Here is a 12,418-nt window from a genome sequence, read left to right as displayed (position 1 = left end):
TACAGCAAAATGAAAATGGAAGTTTCAATAAGTGTGTGTGAGTTATGTGAATTTATATATGTATTTTTTTCGCCGTGTAATAAAAGAAAAACCGCGTTAGATGTAACGCGCAATATTAACGGCTATTTAACTAATAACAATTAATTTAATTTATTATTTTATTTATTTATGGAGGTTAGGTATTATATTTTTAATTTTTTTTTTGTTGGTACAGTTCAATATTAGTTGTAGAGCACAAATAAATTAACGCAAGTAATTAATTACAAAAGTAACCGTAAATACAGACATTCAAAATATATAAAAGGCATAAAAAAAATTGTGATTAAAGAAATGCCTTGTTCGACTCGTAAAATGTGAAAGATATTAGGTAAATTGAGATGAAATAATTACTAAATTTTTGTCAACATACTTGAAAGTGTCACTATACAAAAATGATTTTAGCAATAATTAATTAGCGATAATTAATTAACGAAAATAGTTTAATTGCCGCTAAATATGTTCTTTTAGAGGCAATCAACACACTTTATTTATGTCCCTAAAGTCTATAGTCAGATTGGATTCAGTGACAATTAACTGAATTCGGTAAAAGCTTTAGCACGATCTTTGTTAATGTAAATATTTATTGCCGCATTTTTCTCTTTAATGTGTGTGTTTTTGTTCAACAAAACGATCTCTTATAATCATTTACAAATTGAATAGAATAAAATGACATTTTCTGATCTTGTATATAAATGAAGTTTTTTTTATGTATAAAATTATAAAAAAATTACTAAAATTAAAAATAAATTTATAAAAGACTACAAAACCTCTTTTGTATATGTCCATACAAACAAATAAAGGTTACAAGTTGAAAGTCGTCGTGCCATAGGTATTATTAATTAATTATGAAGTACTCATTTATTAATATTGAATAAGACCAAATCTACATTATATATTATTAATAACGATCAGGCACGTTCTAACCCTATGTGTATATTTTATTGGTGTCATTATTATTTAGATATATATTGAACATAAAAAGAAATTACAGAAGCTACAAAGAAGCATCTAGCTGCTAGTATAATTATTTTAATCATTTAATTTGTGTAAAAGTAATTTGATGTTTAATTTGTAATTGTATTTAAAATGTGATTAGCTAGCTAGCTTGTTGGTTCCTACTAATTAATCTAGTTGTCATTATCTTATGACCTCATAGAGATGACTTAATTACCATTTAATTTCAAGTCAATTGCTATATATAGAGAGACTAAAAATTTAGACTATTTCTCTCTTTGTATGTAGAATTTATCAAACCTTTGGGAAAATTAATATTGGTGAGAGAGGAGTAAAGTAGACTGAGTAAAAGATTAATGAATAATTCAAACAAGAAACACAAGAAATAACTAATTTAACAAGAAAAGATAATTTTGAGGGTTTATTTTACCCAAAATTTGGAATATATCATAAATATACTTTGGTCATAATTTAGGGGATAGCTAACAATCTAGTGAAGAACTTCAAGAAAAATGGCAGAATATAAGTTAATTAGTTGGCCTTGCAATTTTTCTCTTTCTACTTTTTTTTTGGCGAATTTATATCACTAGATAGTGTTTAGTGGTGTTTTGTTAGAAAAAAAAACTCAATGATAAGTACAACCAAGGAGGGCTAGACCTTAACTTATCAAATCCTAATGAAGTATTGAACCTCTACTAATTAACAAGCATGATGAAAATAAGAACTAAAGAGAACTAGATATTTTATGATCAACACATAATTTATAATATTATACTATGATGCAGCTGAGGCGGACCTACATGTTAGGGTGAGGGTGCACGTGCACCCGTTAACTTCGAAAAAATGATGTATATATATCTAGAGAAATTAGCAGAAACTAGGATATAATTAATAGTGCACCCATGAGGAGCATAGGAGTGTCTTGTTGGTACTAGCTAAATCATTCACTCACAAGATCACTGTTTGAATCCATCTAGAGCCTTTTTGATTATTTTTATTTAAAGTTTAGCTTAGAGATCATATTTGGTGCACCCGAAGTGTTCAAATTTTGAATTCGCCTCTGCTATGATAATATTACAAATGAGGATGTTTAAATAATGCAAAATTATAAAAGTCAAGAAGAAAAGTTGAGTTTTCAAACTCTTTTTACCTATATTCGGTATTTATACAAATATAATCTAATAAATATATAATATATATATTCTTGCATTTCATGTTATCATTAATAAACCATAGTTAAGTAATACTTATTATCACCTCAATTTATCACTTAGAGATGATAAATTATTATGATTAGGTGTAAACATAGTCGCTAAATTTTATCATTGGCTCCATATTCGATTCTACATTAAGTTATTGGCATTATGCGATTAGAGGCAGATCTACGGTGGTTATTATAGATAAGCTCAATAGTTTTTATCATATTATGTATATGTATTAAGAAATTTATTAAAGTAATAAATATTTGATGGTAAGTCTTACTACTATCGTATATTAACTTAGAATTGATTTAGAAAATCATAAACTTTAAATCTTAAATCTGGTCCTGATGCATCCCTAGTTTCTCCAAATACCCTGGCCTAAACAAGTGTCATTTGCAAATGTTTAATTGGTTCATGCAAAAGTGAGAAAAAAAAAAACTCAAAAAAGAAGAAAGAACAAATCCATGCACATTTGCAACCTCATAATGAAAGAAAGAAAACAGATAGGATCAAAATTTAAGATAAAAACTTGAAGAAGAAAAGGAAAACATATTGTATGAAAATTGATTAGTTTGACTCTCGTACTCTGAATCAAGCCACATAAATAGAAATATATATAGGAATATAAAAGAGTATGAACATTGATTATTTTGACCCTCGTACTCTGAACCAAGCCACATAAATGGAAACATATATAGAAATATAAAAAAAGTATGAACATTAATTAGTTTGACCCTCGTACTCTGAATCAAGCCACATAAATTGAAACATATATAGGAATATAAAAGAGTATGAACATTAATTAGTTTGACCCATGAATTGAAACATAGGAATATAATTAATAGAAGAAATCAATTACCTCAGACACAAGATTTGCAAGTATGGATGAGAAAGCACACACCACAATTCTCTCCTTTTTGTTATTTCTTCTTTAATCTTATTGACACACTTAGAAAAGATATGTGATATGTCTTCTTGACTAAGCCTTCTTCAGAAGGAAGATTTGCACAAATAAGGGTAGTTAGGAATGAGTTGAATTTGTTTATTTATTAGAGGATAAGAGCACAAAAAGAAGAAAGAAAGAAAAGTAAGGAGAGGGACAATTATCTGAATTATGATACAGTCGTGGGACTACTCCATCCGTAATTAGGATTTTGGATTTGAATTTTGAGTAGGGGTGTACATGGCCGGGTTGGTTCGGGTTTTTCAACTATCAAACCAAATCATTTGTGTCGGATTTTTAAATTTATAAACCAAACCAAACCAATAAAACTCGGGTTTTTCAACCTCGGGTTTTTTCGGATTTTTTCGGGTTATTTCGGGTTTTTCCGGTAAAGTATTCATACAAACATATAATTTACTTGTACTTCAAATATTTCTTTAGTCCTACCAAAATACAACTATCTAAGATGTTTCTTAAAAATATAACACAATATGATATGATTAATGACACTAAAATACCCAACAAAAATAATAATAATGAAATCGCGTAAAACAAATATTGCAAATTAACAAGTCATAATGAAAATGATAATAATTTAAAAGTACTAAATCATGCTAAAATTAAGTTTAATAAGTATTAGTTACATGACTAAATATTAAAGGAAATTAAAATTAGATTATGTATTTTAATTGTCTAAACCAATGTAAAACTAAAGAACAAACATTCAATATTATTGTCATTCTTAGTGTTGAATTGATTTTCTTTGTGCATTAGTATTAATTTGATTTTGATTTAAGCTTTATTATAATTACCAACATCTGTGGATTATAATCTTTATTGGCCCATTCATAATTCTAAGTTTCAAACTTGAAATAATATATTAAAAGATAAAAACTATGAAAAAGTATAAAAAATATTTAAAAATTATATCAAAGTAAATATTTTTATGTATAAAATAAAATTTTAAAATTATATATATAATGTCGGGTTGGTTTTTTTTAGTTAAAACCAAACCAACCCAAATATAGTCAGTTTTTTTTTTTCGAAACCAAACCAAGTCAGACCAAACCACTAGTCGGGTTTTTTTTGCGGTTTGCGGTTGGTTTTCGGTTCGGTTTTGTACACCCCTAATTTTGAGTATGGAAAATTTTTTGTTAAAAATAAAACCAGCAAAATGAGTCATGCAATGTGCAATCCAAATTAAATTGAAATTCCAATATTGGACATTTTATTTTTATTTTTTTTTTAAAAAAGGGACAGCTCATTAATTGTTGTCAACATGAGTTAAAAATGAGAAAAGAAGAAGACAACATAAACATTGTCTTTGTCTTATTTTTGTATTCATTGAAAAAGTAAAATAATTAAGAAGAAAAATAAGCTATCCATTAGCTTATTTTATTGCGGACTAAAAGGAAATTAAACTATAGATGCTAAAATATCATACGCATTAACATGACTTGGCCAAATGGAGTTTGCATATTCAACTTCCACCTTGTAGATTTCAATTTTCAAGATTCATTTCAATATTCTTGTGTTTACATTTGGCATTGTCATGAATTTTGGCTTAAATGATGTTAGATTAGTACTTCTGTCTCAAGTTATTTATCAAGATTTTTTTTACATGTCTCTTAACAAACATTCATTAGAAGAGAGGTTTGTCTATTTAATTTCCTCCTATTTATAATCGGCATATATAAAACAGAAATATGTCTTTAATTTGACCTCATTTCACATTTATGTTCTTCAACTTTTGTGTACACAAACATATACTTAAACTTATATAAAGTTGAACAAATAGACACACATATCCTATCACCTATGTGACATACTACATGACAATTCGTGTTCTACATGTATTATGTCACATAGAACTCATGTTCTACTTGTTCAACTTTATACAAGTTTAAGTGTCTACTTGTGCACACCCAAAGTTAAAAGCATAAATATAAAATAAGGTCAAATCAAAAGGACACATTTATATATTATGTATTTATAATCGTACAAATATCTCTAACTTATATTAGACTGTAAATTTTTTAAAAATATATATTTTTAAATATCAAGTCAAACAACGTCAATGTGGCATTGTAGTGGAACGATGGATAACCGCGTAGGTAACTAAGGGCGGCCCTTAGATTTGTTCACTAAGTATCAAAGAGCACGTTTGTCAATATTCTTGCTGGCAAACGCTCACACCTTGGACTTGGCCACTTCATACATATGGAATCCAATTAATCAAAGTATCAATTCAAATATACTCTATTTGTCACAAAATACTTATTGTAATTACTAAAAATATTTGTTACTTTAAAAGTTTAAGATAAAACTTATTTTTTATTTTATTTTATGATTTAAAGATTAAAAATATATTTAAACTATATATTCCAATTTTTCGAGTTTCATATGTGAACGGTTAGGAATATTAGTTTCTTACCGGAACTATCACTCATTAATTAGCAAAGACAGAGGCTACATCAGAACGATTGTATGTTGAACTAGGAGACAAAGGCATAGATAAGAAATTGTACAGGCTCACAAAAGCAAGAGATAGGAAGGCAAGAGACCAGGATGAAGTAAAGTGCATCAAATATGAAGAAGGCAAATGTTAGTGGAAGAGTCCCACATTAAGCCGAGATGGCAAGCGTACTTTCACAAACTATTAAATGAATATGGGGACATAGACATTGTGTTGGGAGATTTGGAGTACAACGAGATACATTGAGATTTTGGATATTGTAGGTGTATTACGGTTGAGGAGGTTAAAATTAAAGCGTTATTAGAAAGATGAGTAGGGGAAGAGAAACTGGACTTGATGAAATCCCAGAGGAATTTGGAAAGAGCACAGATAGGGCTGGTATGGAGTGGTTAATAGATATGTTTAATACAACTAAAATGCCCGAAGAATAATGGCGAAGTACAATGATTTCGTTGTACATGAACAAGTGTGATATCTAAAATTGTAATAATTATAGTGATATCAAGTTATTAAGCCTACTATGAAAGTTTGGGCGTGAGTGGTAGAGGTGAGTGTAAGGAGGGGGGTGTCCACCTTCGAGAACCAGCTAGTATTGATGTCGGGGGTGATTGAGTACAAAAGTCATCCATCTTGTGAGAAGACTAATGGAGAAATATTGGAAAAAATGACTTCTATATAGTGTTCATTGACCTTAAAAGGCTTGCAATAAAATCTTGAGGAAAGTTCTCTAGAGATGCTTGGAGGTTAAGTAGGTACTTTCCAATTAAGATAGGTTTGCACCAGGGATCAACTCTTAGCACGTTTTGATTTGTCTTAGTGATGGATGAATTGACGTGGGATATTTAAGATGAGCTGTCTCGGTGCATGTTATTTAAGATGAGGAGTCTCGGTGCATGTTATTTGCGGATGATATAATATTGATTGATAAGACATGCAGTGGAGTTAATGTTAGGCTGAAAATGTGGAGACAATAATCTAAGAGATTCGGGTTGAGCAAGACTAAAATAGAGTTTTTAGAGTGCAAATTTAGTGAAACCGTGCATGAGGTAAACATGGATGGTTTCCCAAGAAAAAATTCAAGTACAGTAGGTCTATAATCTAGAAAAATGGGGATATCGACACTGATATCACACAACGTATTAGTTTGGCGTGTTTGAAGTGGAGTCTTGTGTGATAAAAATGTACTACCAAACTTAAAGATAAGTTTTATAGAGTGGTAGTTAGATCGACATTGTTGTACAAGGTAGAGTGTTAGCCAATTAAGAACTTATATATTCAAAACATACATGGTGGGGAAATAAGGATGCTGAGATGGTAGTTTGTAATTACTAGGAGTGATATGATTAGGAATAACGTAATCTAAGATAAGGTAAGAGTAGCCTTTGTGACGGACAAAATGAGAGAAGCGAAATTGCGATGGCTTAGACATATGGAAATATGCAGATGCCCTAGTGAGGAGGTGCGAGATTGGATGTAGTAGGCATAAGGAGAGGTAGAGGTACAACGAAGAACAATTGGGGAGAAGTGATTAAATAGGACTTGCACGGACCTGACATTAGATAGGTAGGTATGAAGATTGTGTATTAGGATAGAAGTTTAGTAGGTAGTGGAGTGTTGTCTTGCTTTCGAGGGTTCAAATTTGTTGGTGATTGTCGTTATACTAGCCCCTATTCTTGTGAGTTCTAGTTTTTGACAATTTTCTTCATCTGTTTATTATGTTTCGATACTGCATTACTCTGATTTTATTCGTATTCTTTTCTTGTAGGCATTGCATTGCTTCTCCTATATATTAGTTATTATGTTTTGTCACTATTTTCTCTTTATTATACTTGAAATTATTGCACTTGAGCCGAGGGTCATAAGTAACAACCTCTCTACCTCCATGATGTAGTGCTAAGGTGTTTGTACCCACTTGTGAAAATTACTCAGTATATTTTGTTGTTGTAGACTGCCTAATATTTTAACAAGTTCAGTTATGACAGATATTAATAAATTTGAAAAATATTTTTAGAAATCTAGAATATTAATTGAGAGGTGAAACATACACTTGTCTAACTAACTAAAGACCAAAATGCAATTAAAAAAAAAGAACCCAAATTGGTTTATAATGGAGAATTAAATTCATTCTAATAAAACAATGTTTAATATTATGCACAACAAGGGTCCATAGCTCAGTGGTAGAGCATTTGACTGCAGATCAAGAGGTCACTGGTTCGAACCCGGTTGGGCCCTTTTATTTTAAATATTTAATTGTTTTGATTTTCTAAAGGGAAAAGGCTCAAAAATAAGCATTAGTTATGCAAACATTATTTCTTATACACGATTTGGTTTGATGTAGTAGAAATAACAACTTGCATAATTTCCATTAAAAAATATATGTTTACTAAAATACCCTTCACCACTTTATTTATTTGTACACTTCCTTTGCAACAAAGTTCTTTTCTAAAATATCAAAAAAAAATTCTTTGCTAAAACATCATTAACTCTTCTTCTTCTTTTTTTATCAAAAATAATATTAAATAGTTATACTATAGCATCAAAATATTTTTGTGAAAAGTTGACAAAGATTTTTTTTTTTATCAAATTTATCGTTACGATAGTAAAATTTTTGATTAAATCATATTGAAATTAGATTTTTAAAAAAATACTTAAGAGACCATAAAGCCTATTAAGACACCAACAGAATAAAAGACATTGAAAAGAAAATAAAAATAAAAATAAAAACTTATGACATTAAAGAAAATGAAAAGATTCTAGAGCAATGGGAAAATGCTAGGAAATGTTTTAAAAAGGCTTTGAGGGTAGTTTTGTAATTATTGAATCTAATGCAAGTGTTAAAATGCTATGTATTACTAATGCATATAACTCCTTGGTATTAGTAATACATAACTTATTATACAATCGAGTGTATTCATGAAAAAGTGTACCAAACAAGGTACTACTAATACACACCTAATGCATGCATTATATTTCCTAATACACTCTACCAAACGATCCCTAAATATTTTCTCTAGGTTCAAAAATACCCAATAATTAACAGAAATATGACATGAAATTTAACTTAACAAGTGGCCATTTTATATTGGTCCACATAATTTTTTTACCCAGTTAAAAGATCCAACCCAACCCAATACCCAGACCCATATTTTCACTGATGATTGAAGCCTTTTCTCTGTTCTTTCTTCCTCTGTTTTTTTCTCTTTCAATCAAAAAAATAACTCACAATTGTTAGCAATAGCACATAACTGAATTTTGAAGTTCTTCCATTGAAGGGCATTCCTATTTCCTGTAAAAAGAGATTTTTGAAGACTCACAAGATTCCTTTGGAAGATCAATGTTGGGTTTGGGTATTTGATTCGGTTCTTTTAATTGGGTAAATAATGATGTGGACCAATATAAAATTGCCGTTAAATTTCATGTCATACTTCTGTTAATTAATGGACATTTTTTAATCTATAGAAAACGTTAAGGGTATTTTTAAACCAATAGATGGAAGGAGAACATTTTTTAACCTTTTCCCTTTTCTAAAAAATCCACATAAAATATTTCTTTGTACAGACATTTTTTTTTACTTTTATGAAATTTTAAAATGAAGATAACAAATAATTAGACAAAAAAAGTAAAAATTATAAAAATAATTATCATTTGAAAGTCAAAAAATAGGAAAATGAACACAAATTATCTAATAAGGTATACCAACCATTAGCAGTAATTTTCTTGCATTTTAATTATGTTTAGTTATTTGTAATTTTAGTTAATTAAAATATTTTATTATATTGAATTTCTCTTTTTAATTTTAGTATTTATTTGTTGTTTTGCTTCAAAATTATCTTAAATGTAATAAGATGAAATTTCATTTGGGTAGAATTTTCATATAGAAAAAGGTTTTTTTTTTTAAAAAAAAACAGAAAAAAAAGAAAAAGATCACATCTTAAGGATGTAAGTATAGGATTTTCATAATATAAAGGTGGTAAGCATTTGATTTTAAAATAGAAGGGGTCAATCTGTAATCAAGTCTTAGTTCATGGGTATTTAGTGTAGTTAAAATAACTAAAAAGAAATAAATTCATGATTAGTCAGATTTATAACTATTATTTGAATATAAGTTATGTTTCAAGGAGAATTATAGTATAGTTCAATTGATTACTTTCATCTAATATGTTGGTTTCACATATAAATATTGAATTTCATGAGAAGTTCATTGAACCTTATCATAAAGGAAGATACCATTTACTTACAAGATTACTTTTTTTTACAAAAGAATTGAGCATGTATGAACAATTTAGTGGAGCATTTTCCAATTAAATTGCATCTACATGTTCAATTATTTTTTTATATTATTCAATACTATATAAAAAGCCTATATTCTTATTCCACAAACGATGTGGGACTCCAACATGTTATACGATCGCTTAAAGTGATATTGTAGTCATCGTAAATTGATTACTTTATCCAGAAAATACTCGAATACTCTGTTCTGCCTAGTCGAGTAATTGATTCTTTCTGAATCTACAAGTGATATTGTAATCATCGTAAATTGATTACTATCTCCCAAATCACCTCTTCCATATTTCTTAGATATATTGCTTCTTTTAGTGTTAGAGAAGTATAAAAGAAGTGATTAGAGAAATATTTTAAAGTGTTATGTGCTATTGCTAACAATTAGTATATCCACAATTGTTTCCAGGTCAGTGTATCTAAAATGAATTACACTTAATTTTGACCTCATGTATCTAGAGATACATGTATTTGGACATATGTAAGATTCATAATATTGCAAACTATAGTGCATCTAAGTAATTATCTCCTAAACTAGTGGGGTTTCTATAAGCTTCCCATGAAAAATTCAATTAAATAGGTTGGGCGATTTTGTAGGTAAAATAAATTGAATGACTTTGCGGTTATCAAAAGAAAGTTGAGTGACTTTTTAAAGAAAAAAACCTTTATTGCAATTTTTCCGCTCATGCTCTAGAATTTTTTTGTAGATCTGGAAAGAACCAAACACCGACTAAGGAGGACAAAGTATTCGAGAATTTTCTAGATATAGTAATTAATTTACAAAAAATACAATGTCACTTTAAGAAATTGTATAACATTATTGTTGGAGTCCCACATCGTTTATGGAACAAAAATATAGACTTTTTATATAGTCTTGAATAATATAAAATATTAGCAGAAGATATTGGTGCAGTTTAGTCGGAAAATGTTCCTCTAAAATGTACCACAATCTACTGCCTCTTTGGTAAAAAAATAATATATATATATATATATATATATATATATATAAACAGTTTTAGATTACGATTCTATAATTAAAAAGACTATAAACTCTAACACCTTAAACTCCTAAGTTCTACGATTCATAGCGTTGTCATTTCATTCTATTCTACATAGAAACATTGTTCACATGACAAATTATCCTTATTAGCAATAGTAGAGTCAAGATTTTCATTATGGAGGTTCAAAATAAATATATAAAAAATTAAATACATAAACTAGTCGAAGGGGGTTCACACGAGTCACATCTAATATATATTAACTATGTATAAATAATGTGATTTTCCAACGAAGAAAGTTCGGATGACCTTTTCCCAAATTGGCTCCGTTACAAGACTATTCTTATAATGTTATGTCCATAATGTCTTTGACGATCATATATATGGGTGTTCGCGGGTTGGTTTGGATCGGTTATTGGTCAATACTAAAATCAAATCAACTTAATTGGTTTTAAAATTATCAAAACCAAACCAAACTAAATTTAGTATATATTTATTGGTTTGGTTGTTATCGGTTTCGGTTCGATTTGATTTGGTTATTCGGTTATTGACCATAGACAAAAATAAAAGAAACAATTCATTCAAAACGTGAAAAAAGTGACAACAATTCATTTAAAACGAAAATAGTTAGAATGACTGACGTTGCATAACTTTCAATCATTGAATTTACTATGAATAAAGCTTCAAAATTCATTATTTTGGCCTAGAAGAAATAGACATTGATATTTTCAATCTTATAAAGAATTGTCATAGACACACTCATATACATAAAACCAATAAGATAAATATTCTCACCTTGGGCATTTTTCTTTCATAAGTAAATTATAAATAAATTTTGATGAAAACACATATAAAATCTTTAAAATTGTTTATAAATATAATATATTATGTATGTATAATAATAAAATATATGTATATAATTTATTGGTTCGGTTCGGTTCGGTTATTTCTTCGATTTTTTTCGAACAAAACCATAACCAACCCATATACTATCGATTTTTAAAAATCTAAAACCAAACCACAACTAACTCAAATAAAAATTGATTTATTTAATCGATTTGGTTCAGTTTTTCGATTTGGATCGATTTTTATCCAAACCGTGAACACCCCTATTCATATATATGATAATAGTGCATTGGTATAATATCGTTCCTATGATAAATTATCCTTACAACACACGATTCCAATTAGAGGTCTAAAAACATATCATATTTTCTTTATTTGTTAAGTTTCTGTGATACTTAGCATGTTAAAACTGTGATATTTTCTTTCTATATATAATATATTTATGTGTATATATACATATAATATGCATACTTTATATATAATTAACGCCCTCTAAAAAATATGATATAACAAACTAAACAATCAATAAAATACAATATCAGAATAACTAATTCAGCATAGCTTATCTTTTAATCAAACGACCCATAAGTGTGACTAACTTAATTTTTCCATACTCAAATCCCACAGAATAATAACCACGATAAAATTTGAATAGATTGTTTTAGATATAAAATTTAGTATT

The 12,418-nt window shown here is 28.5% G+C and overlaps 1 non-coding gene across 1 annotated transcript; it reads left to right on the top strand.

Annotated features, from left to right (window-relative positions):
- Positions 1-7,774: 7,774 nt before the first annotated feature.
- Positions 7,775-7,846, top strand: TRNAC-GCA (transfer RNA cysteine (anticodon GCA)). The gene has a single exon. It is a non-coding gene; the product is annotated as a tRNA-Cys (tRNA).
- Positions 7,847-12,418: the final 4,572 nt, after the last annotated feature.

This window comes from Solanum verrucosum, unplaced genomic scaffold, assembly GCF_900185275.1.
Source record: "Solanum verrucosum unplaced genomic scaffold, falcon-dt-bn FXZP01000434.1, whole genome shotgun sequence".
Classification (NCBI taxonomy): Eukaryota; Viridiplantae; Streptophyta; class Magnoliopsida; order Solanales; family Solanaceae; genus Solanum; species Solanum verrucosum.
This window is presented reverse-complemented; position numbering and strand designations above follow the sequence as displayed.